Source organism: Podarcis erhardii, assembly GCF_964252035.2.
Source record: "Podarcis erhardii genome assembly, chromosome: 14".
Taxonomy (NCBI): Eukaryota; Metazoa; Chordata; class Lepidosauria; order Squamata; family Lacertidae; genus Podarcis; species Podarcis erhardii.
In genome coordinates this window covers 24,152,377-24,170,429 of record NC_138503.1, presented here as the reverse complement: position 1 = coordinate 24,170,429, position 18,053 = coordinate 24,152,377, and positions in this window count along the sequence as shown.

The following is an 18,053-nucleotide window of genomic DNA, read 5'->3' as shown; positions in this document are numbered from 1 at the left end:
CAAAACAGCTTGAGAAAAGAATGTGCAAAAGCAAAAAGTGTTTTGAGTTTGGAACATCACTGACGTTATTCCCATCCTCTGCTCTCATTCTGCGGGGCCCTGCATGATCCCACCTCAGGGAAATTGCATTAATGTTGCAATCAGATTCAAGTCCCAAAAGAAGTCTTCTTAATTTTCCTTAATCACATTCCAAAAGTCAGTGTCATGGACTGGGGATTAGATGCCACACACCATAGAATTGTAGAGTTGGAATGGACCCTGAGGTTCATCTGGTCCAACCCCTTGCAATGTAAGAATATGCAGCTGTCCCATACGGGGATCAAACCTGCAACCTTGCCATTATAAGCATCATGCTCTACTCAACTGAGCTATCCAGGCTCAGCCCACCAACTTTGAGGAGGCACCCATTTTTAAAGCTGATTTCCTCCTTGAAAAGTGATCTCACAACCTTGCCTATGGCCTCATCGGTTTGGCCACTGTACAGCTTTTTGAAGAATTTTGACTGGGAACACTGGTTCACAGGCCACCTCAGTTATGAACATGCTAGACAGCAGAGAATAGGAGAATGAGGCAGGAGAAAACTTTTCCGAAACTAGGGAGGCACAGATCCTGGCATAGCACTAGTACACACTGTATGGTGAAGGTGCACAGACTAGGGTACACCACTGTGTTCATCCATGCTTGGCATTTACTATACGTACCTCTGTGTCTGAAGTAGGATTCCAGTGAAAGGTGAAGGCGCATTGGAGTTATCAGTCCGTCACATGATCTCAGCCCTGCAAATGGTGAACATGAAGCTTTCATGCAAGTATTTTAATCTTGCCAATTATAAAAAACTGAAATATTTGAGGCATGAAGCATGACAGCCTCCCCAGTGTCAGGCTCCTTATTCCCTTATCTATCCATTCCCCCCTCCCCTCCTTCTCCTGTTTAATCAGAGAAGTGCAAGGCAGTTGGCCTGCGGTTGGCGGATGATGAAAGAGAATGGAATGGAAAGCTGTCTCCAAGAATGCTTGGTGCAGCTCAACTTCTCTCCCTAAAACAAATTATTCTTATGAGTGGACAGACTGAAAAGTATGTTAAAGATCTCTGTTGGAGTCCAGGGTTCTGCTGAAGCCAAAATGCAGTTTCATAGTAGATTGTGAACTAAGAGAACTGTCAGTGAATCATCTCCAATAAGGACATAGGAAAAGCTCTGTAGTTGTACCAGGTCAAAGACCCATCTGGTCCAGCATCCTGGTCTCACAGTGACCAACCAGATGCCCATGAGAAGCCCATGAGCAGGACCTCTGTGCCTCAGTGCCTCTTCCCCCTTGTGATTCCCAGGAACTGGTATCCAGAGGCTTACTGCCGCCAACACTGCATAGGCACACACCTATAGCCCAGAATTGGAACAGTCCAAGAAAAGTTAGGGAAGCTAGTACAGGCACGACCTACAGCAGGAATGGGGAACTTCTAGTTCATGGACCTATCTAAGTCCACCCATGGGTTCAGTTATACCTACCAGGTCTCTCCCCCCAAACCACACACATCTGTTCATACCATCGGTGACATCTCCTTTAAAAGCTGGTTCAAAGGGTGCTTTACAAAGCGGTGGAAGGGATTTTGATGGTTGGGCTTCCATATCTACCTGCCAATCATGTGACATCACAGTGATGTCATGATTGACAGGTGGGTGGTCCCACCAAATTTGGCCAGCATGCTCGATTCCTTGGAGCCAAGAAGACACCTTGTTTACACAGTTGTTGTTAGGATCAAAGTGTCTTTGAGCTTTCAGAAGACCCATTAAAAAAGGTAAATACTATAGGAACATAATGACTATGCTATGCTGTTAGTTTCAAGCACTGAACAATACAGATGAAGTCAGCTTCATTCATCAATTTACCAGTATTTAATAATGTCAACCATGTGAGCCTTCACAATAGTGTAGCTTACAAAAATACAATGTTAACTGCATAATTAACTAGATGTCACACAGCATAATAGTATTTCTGGGTTCCCCACCCCCAGCGTAGTGTGTGGCTTCCCCCTCACCTCCACCCCCAAATATATTTCCCAGAGTCGCAAACCTGAAAAAAGGTATAAAATAAAGGAGATTGAGATGGATTAGGTTAATTAATGGTTAGGAACTGGCCTTTCACCCTGACAATTGTAGACAAGTTCAACCTAAGAGCTTAAATCAGGTTTTGCTGTTGGAAGCTCAAGTGGACATTAATTCCCATCATATAATTTGGCAGAGCTGGCCCAGAAATGAACTTGCAAGGGACGTGACCCTCGGAGTCACTGGAGGGGGCAGCAAAACAGGGGGGTGGATTTGAGGGAGGGGATAAAAGGACACACTTTCCAGCTACAGACAGAAAGTGACTAGGAGGCATTTTATAGTCAGGAAGCAATGTGAGATGATTTCTTGTTATACTCTAAATAGGTACTCACCTACATAGATAAAAACAACATCACTGCAAACAATTCAGTATCATTCATGAGGCAAGGTGCATCAGGACCTGGACTGCTCATGGTTCAGTGGTAGAACATTTGCATACAGAAGGTTCCAGATTAAATCTTTGGCATCTCCAGGAACAGTTGGTAAAGTTTATTGCCTGAAACCCTGAAGAGCTACCAGTGGTCTTATCAGTAGAAGACAGCCTCCTATTAGAGCAGTGGCCATAGCTCAGTGGTAGAGCATCTGCTTTGCATGCAGAAAATCCATGGCATCCCTAGGTAGGGCTGGGAGAGACTCCCACCTGAAACCCTGGAGAGCTGCTTCCAGTCAGTGCAAACAACACTGAGCTAGATGGACCAATGGTCTGACATGGCATATGGCACCTTCCTATTTTTCTGGTGCAAAGTAGAATATCTCTGAGTAGAGAAGAGATTAGCCCAGTGCATCCATGTCCCTTTTTCCAATTCCTGATTGATGGAGCCCATGTGTGTGGGGCTTTATGCACCTAAAATGCCTTCATATTTACACTGAACGGGGGGTTGAGCCAAAAAGTGAGATGGGGTGGGGAGAAATTCAGTTAGGTTTTCATTAAAATGTCAGCTGATCTATTTGGCACTTTTGCAAATCAACATGTTGTCCGAAATGTAGCTAGCCTTTGAAAATTGCACTCCTCCACATTTGGAAAAGCTGCTCTCCAACCAAGCAATGAACATGAGAACACAAGAAGAGACTGATGGATCATCAGGCCAGTAGTCTATCTGGTCCAGCATCCTGTTCTCGCAGTGGCCAGCCAGAAGCCTGTGGGAAACCACAAGCAGGACCTGAGCAAGAGAGCTCTCCCTTGCTGTGGCTTCCAGCAAGTGATATTCAGAAGCATCACCAGTCATCACTGACAGCCCTTTCCTCCATAACTGTGTCTAATCCTCTCTTTTTTTGCAAGCCATTCCCCCTGATATGATGCATTCTGAATATTCTTTATTCTTTATATATTCTTTATTCAGAATATTTATATAAAAATATGTGCATTTTTATGCATGCTTCTCCTTCGTATTTGCAGTTTTATGTCCACAGGAGGCAGTGATGACCAGCAGCTTAGATGGCTTTAAAAAGAGGATTAGGCAAAATTATGGAAGAAAAGGCTATCAGTGGCTACTAGCCGTGATGGCTTTGCTGTCTCTGCCATGGTGAGAAAAGATTGCTGGACTAGATGGACCTGATCCAGCAGGCTCTTCTTATGTTCCAATGGGAGATAAACACAGTAATAAATAAAATAAAATGTATCAGTACAATTGTGCCATATGTGCAGCATGTATATCACTGGCCACAGGTGGAGCAACATGAAGACAATGAAACTGGGGGGCCATCTGCCTGTCCTTTCGCTTTCTCTCTAGATGTGCCACTTGACCCCTGGTGACAAATAACAGCGCAAGTGAACTGTCCACCCACTGACCTCAGGCCAGACCTATGAACCCATCTGCAGGACACAATGCACAGAGGAGATTTGAAGGTTAGGCATGCAATCTTTGTCATCATTGGGAACAGCGGCTGATAGGAATCAGCAAGCTGTGAGCAGGGGGAAGTGACAAGGACTCTCACTTCCAGACATGTTGGTTTCAGCTGCAGGCCTGATTTTTTTCTCCATGTATTTGTCTCTGGTTCCTGGAGTCGACTGAACTTATGGAAAGGTTGTGGATTCGGGGTGTGTGTTTGCGTTTAATAGACGGCACCAAGGCAGCTTGAACACTGGGCTTATTATTGCGAGTGAATAACAATCAATATTGAATATTGTGACTAATCTGACGCATACACTTTCCATAAACTGCTCCTGGTGATTCAGACCGCAATGCTATATTAGATAATGGACAAAGATCGCAATCTTTTGTAATTATGGCCCACACCTCGGTGAGTCAGTTTGTCTGTCTGCCTGCCTAGCCGCCTACTCCAGGACCTGAAATCCGAGAGGGGTGGGAAGCTAATAGGCTCTTTGTCAGGAAGTGGAAACTTTTCACTGGCGAAGGAGTCCCTCTGCAACTTCACCTTCCTTGCAGAAACTGTATAGAGCAAGGGTAAGGAACTTTTTCACCCCAAGGGCCGCATTCCTTTATGCACAACCTTATGGGGGCCACAAGTCGGTGGTGGTTGGGGCCACAGGCAAAAGCCAGTGGAGCAATGGGTGTAAATTTTACCTTTGTACAGGAGGTTATTTCTACAAACACAACCCCTTGTCTTCCATCTAGGCAAGCAGGAGACATGATCAGAATTCAAGGGGACATTCCAGACAGGCGTGAACGTTCCAGGAATGTGGGAAGCTGGGTGATGTCCTGCAGAGAGGGTGTGTGCCTGGGGACAGGTATGGTGGGTGAGGAATCCTGGTGAGCACATAAAAAGGCTTGGAAGGCCTGAAGGTCCTCTCTTATTATAGGGCAATAAGTAGGGCTGAATTAACCATTAAGCAAAACAAGCACTTGCTTAGGGCATCAAGGGAAGGGGGGAAGGCAGCAAAGAAATTTCCCATTGCTAGATTTTTAACATTAATAGTCACAAATGGCTCAGCTAAGCGTTCATTTTCTCAGATGAATTATATTAAAAATCCCAGCAAAACAACTATGCAACATGGCAGTCTGGATGCCTTTTCGCTACAAAGTACAGAGACCTCGATGATAAGGCATATGAGACATCAGTCTTCAAGGCCCTCCTGGACCCACGTTTTTCAGGGCCTTGTAAATTGATACAAGAAACTTGAACCTGGTCCAGTAACAGATGGGCAGTCAGTGCAAGCATTGAAACACTGGAGGTGGGTGCTGTGGGTAGCCTGTCCCCACCAACAGCAACAACTTGGTGTAGTATAGAATATTTAAGCATGGAGGAGCATAGCAATCTGTCTTATAACAAGTTAGTCCATTGATCCATCCATCTATCTCAATACTGTCTGCACTGACTGGCAGCAGATCTCCAGCATTCCAGAAAGGAGTACCTCCCATTAGAAACATAGGAAGCTGCCTTCTACTGAGTTAGAGGACATCTAGTTCAGTATTAGCGGCAGTGACTCTCCAAGGTTTCAGACAGGAAAGACTCCCAGTCCTACCTAGAGTTGCCAAGGATTGAACCTAGGATCTTCTGCATGCAAAGCAGATACTTTATGACTTAGTGACAACCGCAGGATCTCAGATAGGGAAAGACCTCCTTATGAAACTTAGCGAGTTTTATCTGGGTCAACAGTCTGAGTCAGTATTAGGCAGGTTCATATGTTTAAGCGGTGTGGTGATGAGGCCAAACCGGAACATAGGACGCTGCATTATACCAAGTCCATCTAGCTCAGTATTGTCTTCTCTGATTGGCAGCAACTCTCCAGTTTCAGACTGGGGACATTCCCAGTCCTACTGGGCGACCCCTGGGACCTTCTGCATGCAAAGTCAATTCTACACTGTGGCTGAGCTGTGGCTGAGCTGTGGCTCTTCTCCAGGTTTCAGGTGGTCCTTTAGTTATCCCAAACCCAAGTTGTTAAGGACCTTGTAAATTATAGCCAGAGGAATTCAGTAAACCAGTACAGATGCCAGAGACTTCAAACAAAAAAATGAAAAAGGGAGCAAATTGTCAATTTTTGCCTAGTCATCCCATGTCTGGAATGGAAATGAATTCAGAAAATAGAGTCAATATTCATTATTGTTGCTGCAAACAATATATAATTGTGCTTTACCACTTTGATTGTTTTCCCTTTGCATTGAAATGAATGGAGGTGGAATAATGTCGTAACAACATAGTTTTTGCAATTAATACCGTAAGTCATGTATGTTACATAATCTTGCCAAAGCAGAGAGCGAAATGAATAACATTTTTGTTGTTGTTGGAAGATGAACTGCAGTAAAATGGAAACAATGCTGTATGCGAGGAATACAGGGCAGACCAGAAAATGATACCTTCTTACACCTCCCCTCCTACGCTTGTTTCCTCCCCTCCTATGCTTCTTTGTAAGGAAAAGTGCATCTACCATCATGCAGATTGCAGAAGGGAGCAGCAGAGACCCTGAATGGCGAGTCTACATGAATAAGAAGCCACACGTACAAGGGGGAAGCGAAACAAAACCTGGCTCTCTGTTTGGGGGGGTCGGATGGCATGCTAAACTGATTCATTGACATCTGACCTTCCTGCGCCCTGAGGTTAGCTGTGGATTAAATCGCAACTGAAATAATCGCAGAGGTTTTGCTTCAAAAATTCATGCTCCATTTGATGTGGTGTGACAGAAGTAGCACAAAGATGCCAGTGACCAAATTAAAGGGGGCGGGAGAGCCTGACGATACATCTGTTGATGGCACAATTGCGTATATATTTTTGCTTGCCCTGGGCTGTCCTCTACCTGATTTTTTTCCATGTCTCGTGACATGAGAAATTATTTATTTAAACACAGAACTTGGCCAGGCAGCTGCTTCAGCAACCCAGCTAAAAATAATTCATAGGTTGGTGGAGAATGTTTTTGTATTTGTCCTCTCGGAACCCTCATTATCATTTTTAGATTCTGGTGGTTCCCTCCCTCTGCTCAATTTGCAAACCTGCTACCTCTAATTTTGTCTTCATTTAGGCTGAAATACAGAAGAACTAACATAGAGAGGTAAAGGTAAAGAGACCCCTGACCCTTAGGTCCAGTCACGGATGACTCGGGGGTTGTGGTGCTCATCTCGCTTTTACTGGCCAAGGGAGCCTGCGTACAGCTTCCAGGTCATGTGGCCAGCATGACTAAACTGCTTCTGGCAAACCAGAGCAATGCACAGAAACACCATTTACCTTCCCGCCAGAGCGGTACCTATTTATCTACTTGCACTTTGACGTGCTTTCAAACTGCTAGGTTGGCAGGAGCTGGGACTGAACAACGGGAGCTCACCCCATTGTGGGGATTCGAACCACCGACCTTCTGATCGGCTAGTCCTAGGCTCTGTGGTTTAACCCACAGCGCCACACAGAGAAGGAGTGTTTAAATATTATATACTGTATGTGTATCATTGTATATATATGGCATCATACATGTGGCACCCATGCAGTCACCCACCCAAGTATTGACCAGCCCCAGACCTGCTTTGCAGGGCTGTGAACAGCCCACAGCTCCCCACCCCCAACTACCCCAGTCAGGCAAAGGCACACCCTAGGGATGTTTCTGTTCACTATCTGGGAATAAAAATGGTGCCTGGTTTCAAAATGGTGGCAAAGTCTGCCCTCTCACCCCGGGAACCTTTGCGCCAAGTTTGGTGAAGATACCTCGAGAGGTGGCTAAACCTATGCCAAAAAAGTGGTCACAGTCACACCAAAATTGAGTTTTCATCTGTCACCTCGATTCAAAATGGTGGCTGGTATTGATGAACAGTGCTTTGCCCCAAGGCAGAAGTTTGGTGGTGATATCTCAAGCAATGTTCAAATAGGTAGAGAAACAGCAGATAGACTGACAAACCACTTTCCAAAATATTTAGGAGATAGTGAGAAGGGAAACTTTTTCTCAACAATCATCTGCTCAAGGTTGGGATATGCAGAATTGCACCAGACTCTCTTACGCTGCTGGCATACTTCTTTTCCTTCATGTTTACTGAAATTGTTGTGATCCAGAAGTTTCCGGCTTTACTTCGAATTTTATAATGTCCATGCCACAGACAAGGAAAGTAGCATAATCTTGTTTTACATGCTTTTCTCCTTTTCTCCGTTCCTTCTTCCTTCTTCCTCCTTTTTTCTTTTTCTGTTTTGCTGTTCTGTTTTGCTTCCTTCTTGCTGTCTTTTTTTGTATGCTGCTATAACAAAAGGTTATTTACAAAAAGAATGGGCACTGTCTAGCTGAAGTTAAGAACTACAGTGGTACCTCGGGTTAAGTACTTAATTCGTTCCGGAGGTCCGTACTTAACCTAAAACTGTTCTTAACCTGAAGCACCACTTTAGCTAATGGGGCCTCCTGCTGCTGCCGCGTCACCGGAGCACAATTTCTGTTCTCATCCTGAAGTAAATTTCTTAACCTGAAGCACTATTTCTGGGTTAGCAGAGTCTGTAACCTGAAGTGTATGTAACCTGAAGCGTATGTAACCTGAGGTACCACTGTATTGGGTCATAATCAAAGAACATAGGAAGTGGTCATACGACTAGCTCAGTATTGTCTACACTGACTGGCAGCAGCTCTCCAGGGCTTCAGACAAGGGACATTCCCAGCCCTGCCTAAAGATGTCAGGGATTGAAACGCAGACCTCCTAAATGTAACATAAGTGCTCTATTGCTAGAAGGTATCCAACATGTCCATTTGTAAGGATTCCAACGAGTTTCCCAAAACACATTTTTAAAAGTGTACAAGGATGAGGAAAATAAAGTAAACAACATCTGCATCTTTAAAAAACTGAAAAGTGCTTTTTCTACTGAGTTAATGAATGACGAACCAAGTGTTGGGTGACTTTCTTTCTTTCTTTCTTTCTTTTTTTTTAAAAAAATGTTTCCCCTGTGAGTTTTTAAAAGCATGTGACTTTCTTCACAAATTCTGAAGTACTGTGAGAATAAAATATTTTCTCATGGCATTTCTTCAGAAGCCGGATATGATCCAAATGTGTAAATAACTTGGGGATAAAAACACAGACTCACACAAAGGGGGGGGGGGGCAGTACTGAAGCAAACTTTTGGTTACAGATGATGATTGGGATATCCCTTAATCAACAGGCTATCTAATCATCTATCTGTCATCTATTTATCACCACTATCATTTTCTTACCTCTTCCATTTCTTTATTTGTCTGTCTGTCTATCTTCTATCAGTCTACTAAACTATCTCTCTGTCTATGTAAGCTGGCATGTGAAGCTCACAAATGGGCAGAAATGAGAACCACCTGACAATCCAAGCTCAATGGTCCCGATTCAGTTATGCAAAGCACATGTTAGCTGGGGCTCTGCACGTGCATGGTGTATATTATTCCTCTTCCTTCCTTCCTTCCTTCCTTCCTTCCTTCCTTCCTTCCTTCCTTCCTTCCATGTCTTTTCCCATCTTTTTTTCTCAAGACACTTTTGCTTCTGAGCTATGATCCCTTCCCTGTTCTCCTTCCAGGAGTGAAAGTCAATGAGACAGTGCCCCTGCGAGAGCCCTGCTCACCCTGCTGCTCTGCCAGAGAAGTGTTAGTGGCCCATTCCCATTTTGCCTCAGGCGGTGAAATGGGATGCACCACTCCTGCCAATTGGTTGATTAACATTGCAGCCTCAAATGCACAGTATCCGTTTACATGACAAATTTCTCATCCAGGTAGCAATGCCTTCTAGGAAAGAAAATGAGGATAGCACCAATAGCAGGGAAAGGAAATTGGGTGGGTGGGGGAATCTCCAGGTGCACAAGAAAAAAAAAACCATTTTAAACATATTTTAAACAGCTGTTCTTCTTTAGGAGCACAATAAATATAAACAAAATAAAACTATCATACAAATATTTGTCAAAACATTGATTATTATTTTTTAAAAAGTGTAGGGCACTCTCATAATTTTTATCAGCAGGGCAATGAAAAAGGACGGCCAAGTTCTTTGTGACTTTTGAAACTTAAATAACCACATTACTAAAAGTGTGATCCTAACTATGTCAGCTCAGAACTATGTCAGCTCATTGAATTAATTGGGGCTGACTCCTGGGTAAGTGGGATTAGGGTTGCAGCCTGATACATCAATAGGAAATTCAAAGCTCGTGTGACCTGCACGAGGTCAGCGCCCCGCAAAAAAACACTTATTTTGGGGTGAGATCGTGGGGTGAGATCGTGTGAGATCACAACATCCAAAATGGCCTCTGTGTTCCCATGTGAAAAAATAGGATGTCCCTGTTTTCCTGGGACAGTTGAGTGGTATTAGTTGACCTGTTGGACACCTGAGGTGAGCCACAAAATGGTACCACCCCACCACCACCAGGGAAGGAGTGAGTGAAGATCTACATCAGGTGCAAATATTTACATGGCCTCATGGGTGGACCAGCCCTAAAAGTAAAAGACCACTTTCTGGGACTGTCTAGGGTTGCTGCCAGCCAGAGTAGTTACTGGACTAGATGGACAAAGTGTCTGAGCTCACATAAAATAGATCCATCCATCTTGAAGAAGGTTATTGCCCTTCTTTCTTTCCTACCATCCTGTTGGGAAATTTAGGCTGTGAAAAACAGTGAAGTGACTAGGGCTGCATAGGGAGTTATTAGCAGAGGTGATGTTCATTATGTGCCTTTGCCCAATAATCTTGCTCCTGAAATCTTTCAGCTTCCCTACTACAATATGATTCTAGCACATCATTACTGTCATTTACAGACCGCTATCAATGCAGATCACTACCAATGACCTTTGTAGGGTACCACTGCCGGCTAGTTTGTGGGTGGGTGTCTTTTTAATTACACTGTTAAGCAATTAACAATTAAATATAATGATAGAAAGTTCAGAGAGTGCTGTGTAGATTCTAGCCTTTAAATGAGTTCACTCTGGACACTCCAGCAAAGCAGAAGCTGGACTTTTCTGGGATCTGGGTCACTGAAGACAAAAGCAAGATCTTAGCTCAGCCAAGGCTACAAAACAAGTTTGAAGATTTGAATATCTTCCCCCACTCTCTGCCCCTTCTGAATTGGCATTGAATACAGTACTTCAGGTTTTAAAAGAAGCTGTTCCACTCTTTTCCTTCCAAGAATGTGGTGCTTCACCAAGTCTCTGGACTGTTAGCTGTATACTTTGATTTCACTTGCAAAATATTTCACTTTATGCCCCAGCAAACAAGGTTTTGTTTTGCTTTGCTTTTTGAAACCTCATCTTTGGTGGTTTGTTTCCTTTCTCTCTCAAATCAGTCTCTATTATCATGGGAGGTTTAATATATTATTGCATCATTTCATCTAAGTGTCCATTTGTGTGCGTGTGTGTATTTTTCCCTCTTCCCAAGAAGAGTTTCCCATGGCACATTTCTTAAAGAGGAGTGCTGAAATGAGAACTTGAGACATTCTCCTTTTTTCCAAGTGGAGTTTAAGCAGAACAGTGTGTTTAAGTTTTGGGCAACCTGTGGCCCCTGGGATAATTTCAAAAGCCCTCTACAAGTGTTAAGTTCAGCCCTTTGGAAAGAATGATTTGTTCCTCTTCTGGAAACCTGCAGGGCAGGGAGGAAGGGCAGCCTGGACACTGAAGTCCAGCTCCAAAAGCCTTCTGGCAGTTCCCTCACTGTGAGAAGTGAAGTTACAGAGAACCAGGCAGAGGGCCTTCTTGGTAGTGGCGCCCACCCTGTGGAACACCCTCCCATCAGATGTTAAGAAAATAAACAACTATTTAACTTTTAGAAGACATCTGAAGGCAGCCCTGTTTAGGGAAGTTTTTCATGTCTGATGTTTTATTGTCTTTTTAATATTTTGTTGGAAGCCGCCCAGAGTGGCTGGGGAAACCCAGCCAGATACCAGAGCCTGGCCCTATTAGCTGGGGCCCTGCACCACCCCCTTTACCCCCTAAGAAAATATTTCCCTCTACAGAAAGAATAATAATAGCCCACCTTTGAGTTGGGTCAGCGAATGAAGGTTCAGACCCAGGGGCCAAATGCAGCTCTAGAGACTTCTCTAGCTAGCCCTGAGGACTTTTCTAGACACTCCCTTCACCAGTCCTCCTCTATACCATTCTCAAATATCCCATCACCATAAGCTGGAAGGTCTTTTAGAGTTGAGAAAATGTGTCTTGTTTGGCTGGCTGGAGGGTGGAGAGATGTAAGCTTTGGACAGAGTTGTATTCAGAAACCTCTAACTACATGTAACCTATTGCACAATGGTCAGAATCATGCGGGTAGCTCCATCCAATTTTACTTATGGCCTCGCCCACAGCTGACTTGCCCCCCCCCGAGGTTTTACTTGTGAATGGTCAACAGAGGTTGCCCACCTCTGAGCTGGATCAGAGTGTGAAAGCAGTGGCGTAGCGTGGGTTGTCAGCACCTGGGGCAAGGCAAGTAATTTGTGCCCCCTAACCCGTGGATTTGCGCCCCATAACCCGTGGATTTGCGCCCCCTAACTCCCAGATGTTGCGCCCGGTGTGGCCGCCCCCCCTGCACCCCCACGCTATGCCACTGTGTGAAAGGCAGCTTGGCATGTTCATTCACCTGTGGAAATGACCCAAACCTGTGTGTTAGAGCCTAGGCTTTGCATTTAGAAGATGGAAAGTAGTATTATACCGCAGTCAAGGCTCCCGCCCAAAGAATCCTGGGAACTGTAGTTTGTTAAAAGTGCTGAAAGTTGTTAGGAAAGTTGCCATCTACTGGGGATGCAACAGAACAGTGGTGTAATTCCCTGGGAAGAGGGATTAATTGTTAAACGACTGTGGGAACTGATACTGCCTTAAATGGACAGGGAGGATATGGTTCAGTCTTCAGCTCAAGAGGCCACAGATAGTTTGGGGTGTGTGTGGGGGGGGGGGAGAGTCTGCCTTAGGCTCTTTTAGATTCATTTTCTAGCACTGGCAGCAGGAGGGAAACAAGACACCTCACTATTCCCCCAGAAATGCAGATGTATATTGTGGGGGAGAGGGACACACAGCATAAATAGATGTTATTAGATCTGAAAATTCAGTGGGGGGGGTGGAGGGTTTAAAATATTTTATATATCTCTAGCTTGTTCTATAAATATACAAGAATGCTCTCCCTGTCCCCCGGATGGGTCACAGAGGACTTCATGTGGATGTGAACTCTGTTTACTGTTAGTATTAGGAAAATAGTGGCGTTTTAGCAAGTTAACTCATGCCTGGAAAGAATCCCAGATTCTCAACTTGCCCTAGTTTCCCTGCCAATTGTCCATGGGAATAGTCCGGGATGGGAAAAGTTCAGATGTTCTCCAAAGAACTCACTTAATGGGGGGAAAAATGGAAAGGGGGGTGGTGGGGAGCTACTGTGTCAATCTTCAGAGGAAACAAGAGTGAAATGTGAGCTGCTTCCTCTGTGCGTGTGCTTTCTAAAATGCTTTTGACTTTTATTCATGCCCCTTTTAGCATTTTGCTCAGGCTGGACTCTTCCTTGCAACCTCAAAGAACTTTGCTGGTTTTAGCAATGCCAGGTTAATGCAGAAGCAAAAGTTCAATGGGGGGGGGGGGTTCCCTTGCATTTTCTGCAGAGAAATCTTTCGAAAGAAAGAAAGAAAGAAAGAAAGAAAGAAAGAAAGAAAGAAAGAAAGAGAGAGGGAGGACTAAAAAATAAAATAAAAAATACAGCTGTGATGGGTTTTGGATTGTTGGGGATGGTGGTATTAATTTTTAAAACATGAATTTGTCCAATCCTCTTTTAAAGCCACCCATGGGGACGATATACAGTGTTCTTTGTCCAGGTGAGTTTGAATGTTACACAATTGAGAAATCCCACACAGCAGAGTTGTGCTGGTGGAAACTTGTCCAACAGATTGTGCAATCTATTCTTCAACAAAGTTACCTAGGGCTCCCATACGTCCGGATTTACCCAGACATTACTGGGATTTCAAAGGCAGAATTGATGTCTGGTGCTTTGTTCTGGATCTTAGGCAAGTCAGTTGAAAAATCTTGTAGGGTTTTGTGTGCTTTGGGGGTGTTTTTGTAAAAAGAAAAAGAAAAAAAGGTTCAACAACTTCCAGGGTGTCCTGGTTTTTACTTTTTTGAAATATGGCAACCCTAAAGTTACCAGTACATTTTCAAATCTTAACATGACAATCCCCAAAAGATTTTTCAAAGACAGGATGCAGCAGGAGACCATTGAGATTCCACTATAACCACTGGCCCCCACCCCACCTTTTCCCTAGGTTTGTCTCAGTCCTGGGCTCCTGGCAGGAAATTTGAAAGTCTGCACCTGTGGCTGCAAGATACTACTGCCTGAAACTCGGCAAAAGTGCTGCTACTCAGTGTTGGCAGTACTGAACTATATGAACCAATAGTCTGTTTTGCCATAAGACAGCTTGCTATGTAGAAGAAGAAGAAGAAGAAGAAGAAGAAGAAGAAGAAGAAGAAGAAGAAGAGTAGTTTGGATTTGATATCCCACTTTATCATTACCCTAAGGAGTCTCAAAGCGGCTAACATTCTCCTTTCTCTTCTTCCCCCACAACAAACACTCTGTGAGGTGAGTGAGGCTGAGAGACTTCAGAGAAGTGTGACTAGCCCAAGGTCACCCAGCAGCAACATGTGGAGGAGCGAAGAAGGGAACCCGCTTCACCAGATTACGAGTCCAGCGTTCTTAACCACTACACCACACTGGCTTTTCTGTTATGATATTTTATATAGGAGCAATAACATGGGAGGTAAAAGAAAAAAGCTCCCAAAGATTAATGGCTGGAAACAATCTTTTATGAGTGGGGGGAGATTTCTTATCTTAATCCAGGGGAGGGGATATTTTCAACCTGGGGGCTGCATTCCATTCTGGTCAACCTTCTAGGGGTCATGTCAGTGGCAGGTGGGGCAAAAGGCAGATGTGGCTTGTGATTCCCCTTCCTCTTTGTGCAGTAGACTAGCTTATTACACTCATACAGCCCTTTTTATCCCCCAATTCAGGCAAACAGGAACATAAAAATAGCTGAGCTGCATACTTGCATAGCTACTGACATTTAACGTTCACAGAGTGAGTTTTGTTGTTGTTACTGGCAACCATCTGTCTCTAGAGACAATGGAACGTGCCTTGGGGGGGGTGAAGTTAAACAACTGGAGAATCACAGCGCCTGATGTGGCTGCACAAACCAGTAACTCATAACTGCTACCTCCCATGTTGTTTTTGATGTGTTAGCAGCACCAAAGTGAACTCTCTGGGGTGCAAGGCTGGGCATTGTGTATGGAGATACTAGCCTGCCCAGATGACAAGACCTCCCTCTTGGCCTCACAGATGTGGTCCAAAGGAAAGCAGAGCAAGACGTTTGGCACCAGCTCGGCTGCAGGAGCTGCTAGAAGAAGGCATCATCTAACCATCTTAGGGTCTCCACTCTGGATTTGTGTAGGGTTTGCTCCTTAGCCTATTCTTCTCCAGAACATGTCTCTCAAGGCAGCTGGTACATTCTGTGTATCAGTGCACACAATTGTCGAGCTGTACAAATCAAAAGCATATGGTCTTTCACACAAACAATTGTACATACATAGTGTTGGTTCTATGGGTATTTTGGCCCAGTAAATAGCTAGAGCTAACTACAGAGTCTCTTGGCTCCTACAAGGCACCTCAGAGCTTTTTTCAAGGTGTAAAACGCAACAAACTTCAGCCAGTTTGTATGAACCAAGGTAAGCCATCACCCCTTAAAATGTAGATGAAGTTGACCAGCCTCCCTCTCACCTTAAGCCATGATTAACTTGGTCTCTCAATTGCAATGGGACCTAAGTGTAGCTAACTTCATTTAAATCCAAACGATTCTCTTTTAGAAATGTTTTGCTTGGATTCATTTGAGAGCTTTTGTCATCTCGTATGAAGCTGTTGTCCCATCTACATTTCTACTGGAGTTCTGTGGAAATGATAAGTGAGCAGGAAGGGAGGTGGGGGTGAGAAGAATTTGGTATTGGACCTAAGTATGCACATACACACATGTGCATGTGGTTTTTTCTTCTTCTCAGGCTTTAGTCAACAACTTTTCTTCGTCTTTTTTAAAAAGTTGCATTTGTAATATAATGATGGGAACTGCTTAAACAGCTGGGAACCTCCATTGAGGGGGAAATGACTTTGTAGTATTTTAAATATTTAGATGTGTAGAAGGCGCTGCTGGTTTTTATTGTTATTATTTTTTATTTAGTGATAAAGCCTGACATCTTTTTTCCCTCATGTGAAGTTTTGCTAAGTTAATAGCACCACGAATATTTTCCCAATGCTGTCTCTCTCACTCAAACACCAACAAATTCCCACTGTTTCAACACTGATAGTTCAGGATTTGTCTGTTTTCAATCATAAACTGGGATTAAAAATTTGAGCCAGGATGAGGAAACCCTGACTGACCAATTTTCACATGCAAAAAGAATCACTGGAATTTGTTGGCCCATTATTATTTTTATCACTATCACTATTATTATTACTACCAGTGTTATTAAACTATTTTATTTATATTTCTTTTAAGAATCATATTTCTGCATACCAAAAACATGTTGATTTCATTTTTAAAAAATACATTAAGCCAGGAAGTTTGTTCTTCATCTGAGATAAAGCCTCTTAGCATTTTCACACACACAACCCCCCTAAGCCTCAGATCGTGCTAAAGCCTACATCATCGAGGCTGGGAAATGTGTGTTATTTTGCTAGACCTCAAACAGCAGTTTTTGCTGTTTGGATCAAAATAGCACCAGAATGAGTAGGCTGATACTATCACTGCCAGGTTCAACCCCCTGCCCACCCTCAGTTTTTCTTTCTAGGGCTCAGAATGGGCTGCTCAGAATTATACGACTTGTGACCACCAGACCAAACGCATCCCACCAGTCAAGACTGGTGACCCAAAGGGTATTGTCAGGATGTTGTCAGCGGCTCCCGGCTGGTTGCCCAGCAAAGTATAAAGACAAGGGAAAGTGTCTTACAGCCCTTTTTATTTCAAACTTTACAGAGAGAAGCTATAGAACCCAGCCTCTTGGATAATGGTGTTGCCCCAAGTGAATCTCTACCCCCATCTCTCCCACTTCCTTATTCGTCATCATCATCATCACCTCCTCTACAGGTGCCACTAAGTACCCTCTGTCTTTGAGCTCTTTGCTCTCCTACTTTTAAGGCTCTCTGGGTTCTGGGAGATGGAGGGTCTGGAATGCTTTCTAATGACAACGTGTCAGCCAGCTTCTCTGGCTCTCCCATGATTTCCCAACTTTTCCCTTCATCTGCCTCTGAGCTGTGACCTCCCTTAAACCCCTGTTGTAAATCTATCCTCTTCCTCCTCCCTGGAAGGGTCAGGATGGGGGGCATTCTCCACCATTCCTTCTCTGCCCAGTCCCTGAGAGGTATTCAATTGGGCCTACCACCCCTAAAAAGGGTAGTTAGGGTACCAAGCTTGTGGGTTGGCTCAGTTGACTGGGTCACAAACTGAAGTGTGCACATTTTGCTGCAATAATATTGTCCAAGCATAAAAGTCTGCCAAACTACTGAATACTAGTAATCTAACTTGTCCAAATCAAATGCGTTCCAGGATTTTGCCACAGTTGCTCTTGCTGCCATAAGCTGAAAGTACCTCAAGGACATACCACAAGAGACTTTTTTCCCCCAATATGGCACAAATTGTATGCACAAATTATTTATTTTCATTTACAAAGGAGTTTCTCAAAAGCAAGTCATACCAAACTAATCTTATTTCTTTTATTAAATCAAGTCACAAGCTTCGTGGATCAGGGGAATGCTGTGAATACCTTGATTTCAGTAAGGCCTTTGGCAAACTTCCCAATGATATTCTTATGAAGCAAACTTTTAAAACGAAAGCTTGGTAACTGTTAGGTGGATTTGTAGCCGGTTGACTGACTGAACCTGTGGAGTACTCACCAATGGTTCCTTGTCATCCCAGAAAAAAATATGAAGAACTTTCTCATGGTAAGAGCTGTTTGACAGTGGAATGGACTATCTGGAAATATGGTGAGGGCTATTTCATTGGAAGTTTTTAAACAGTGGTTGGATGGCCATCTTTCAGAGCTTCTTTAGCTATGATTCCTGCATTGCAGGGGATTGGACTAGAGGACTTTTGGGATCAATTC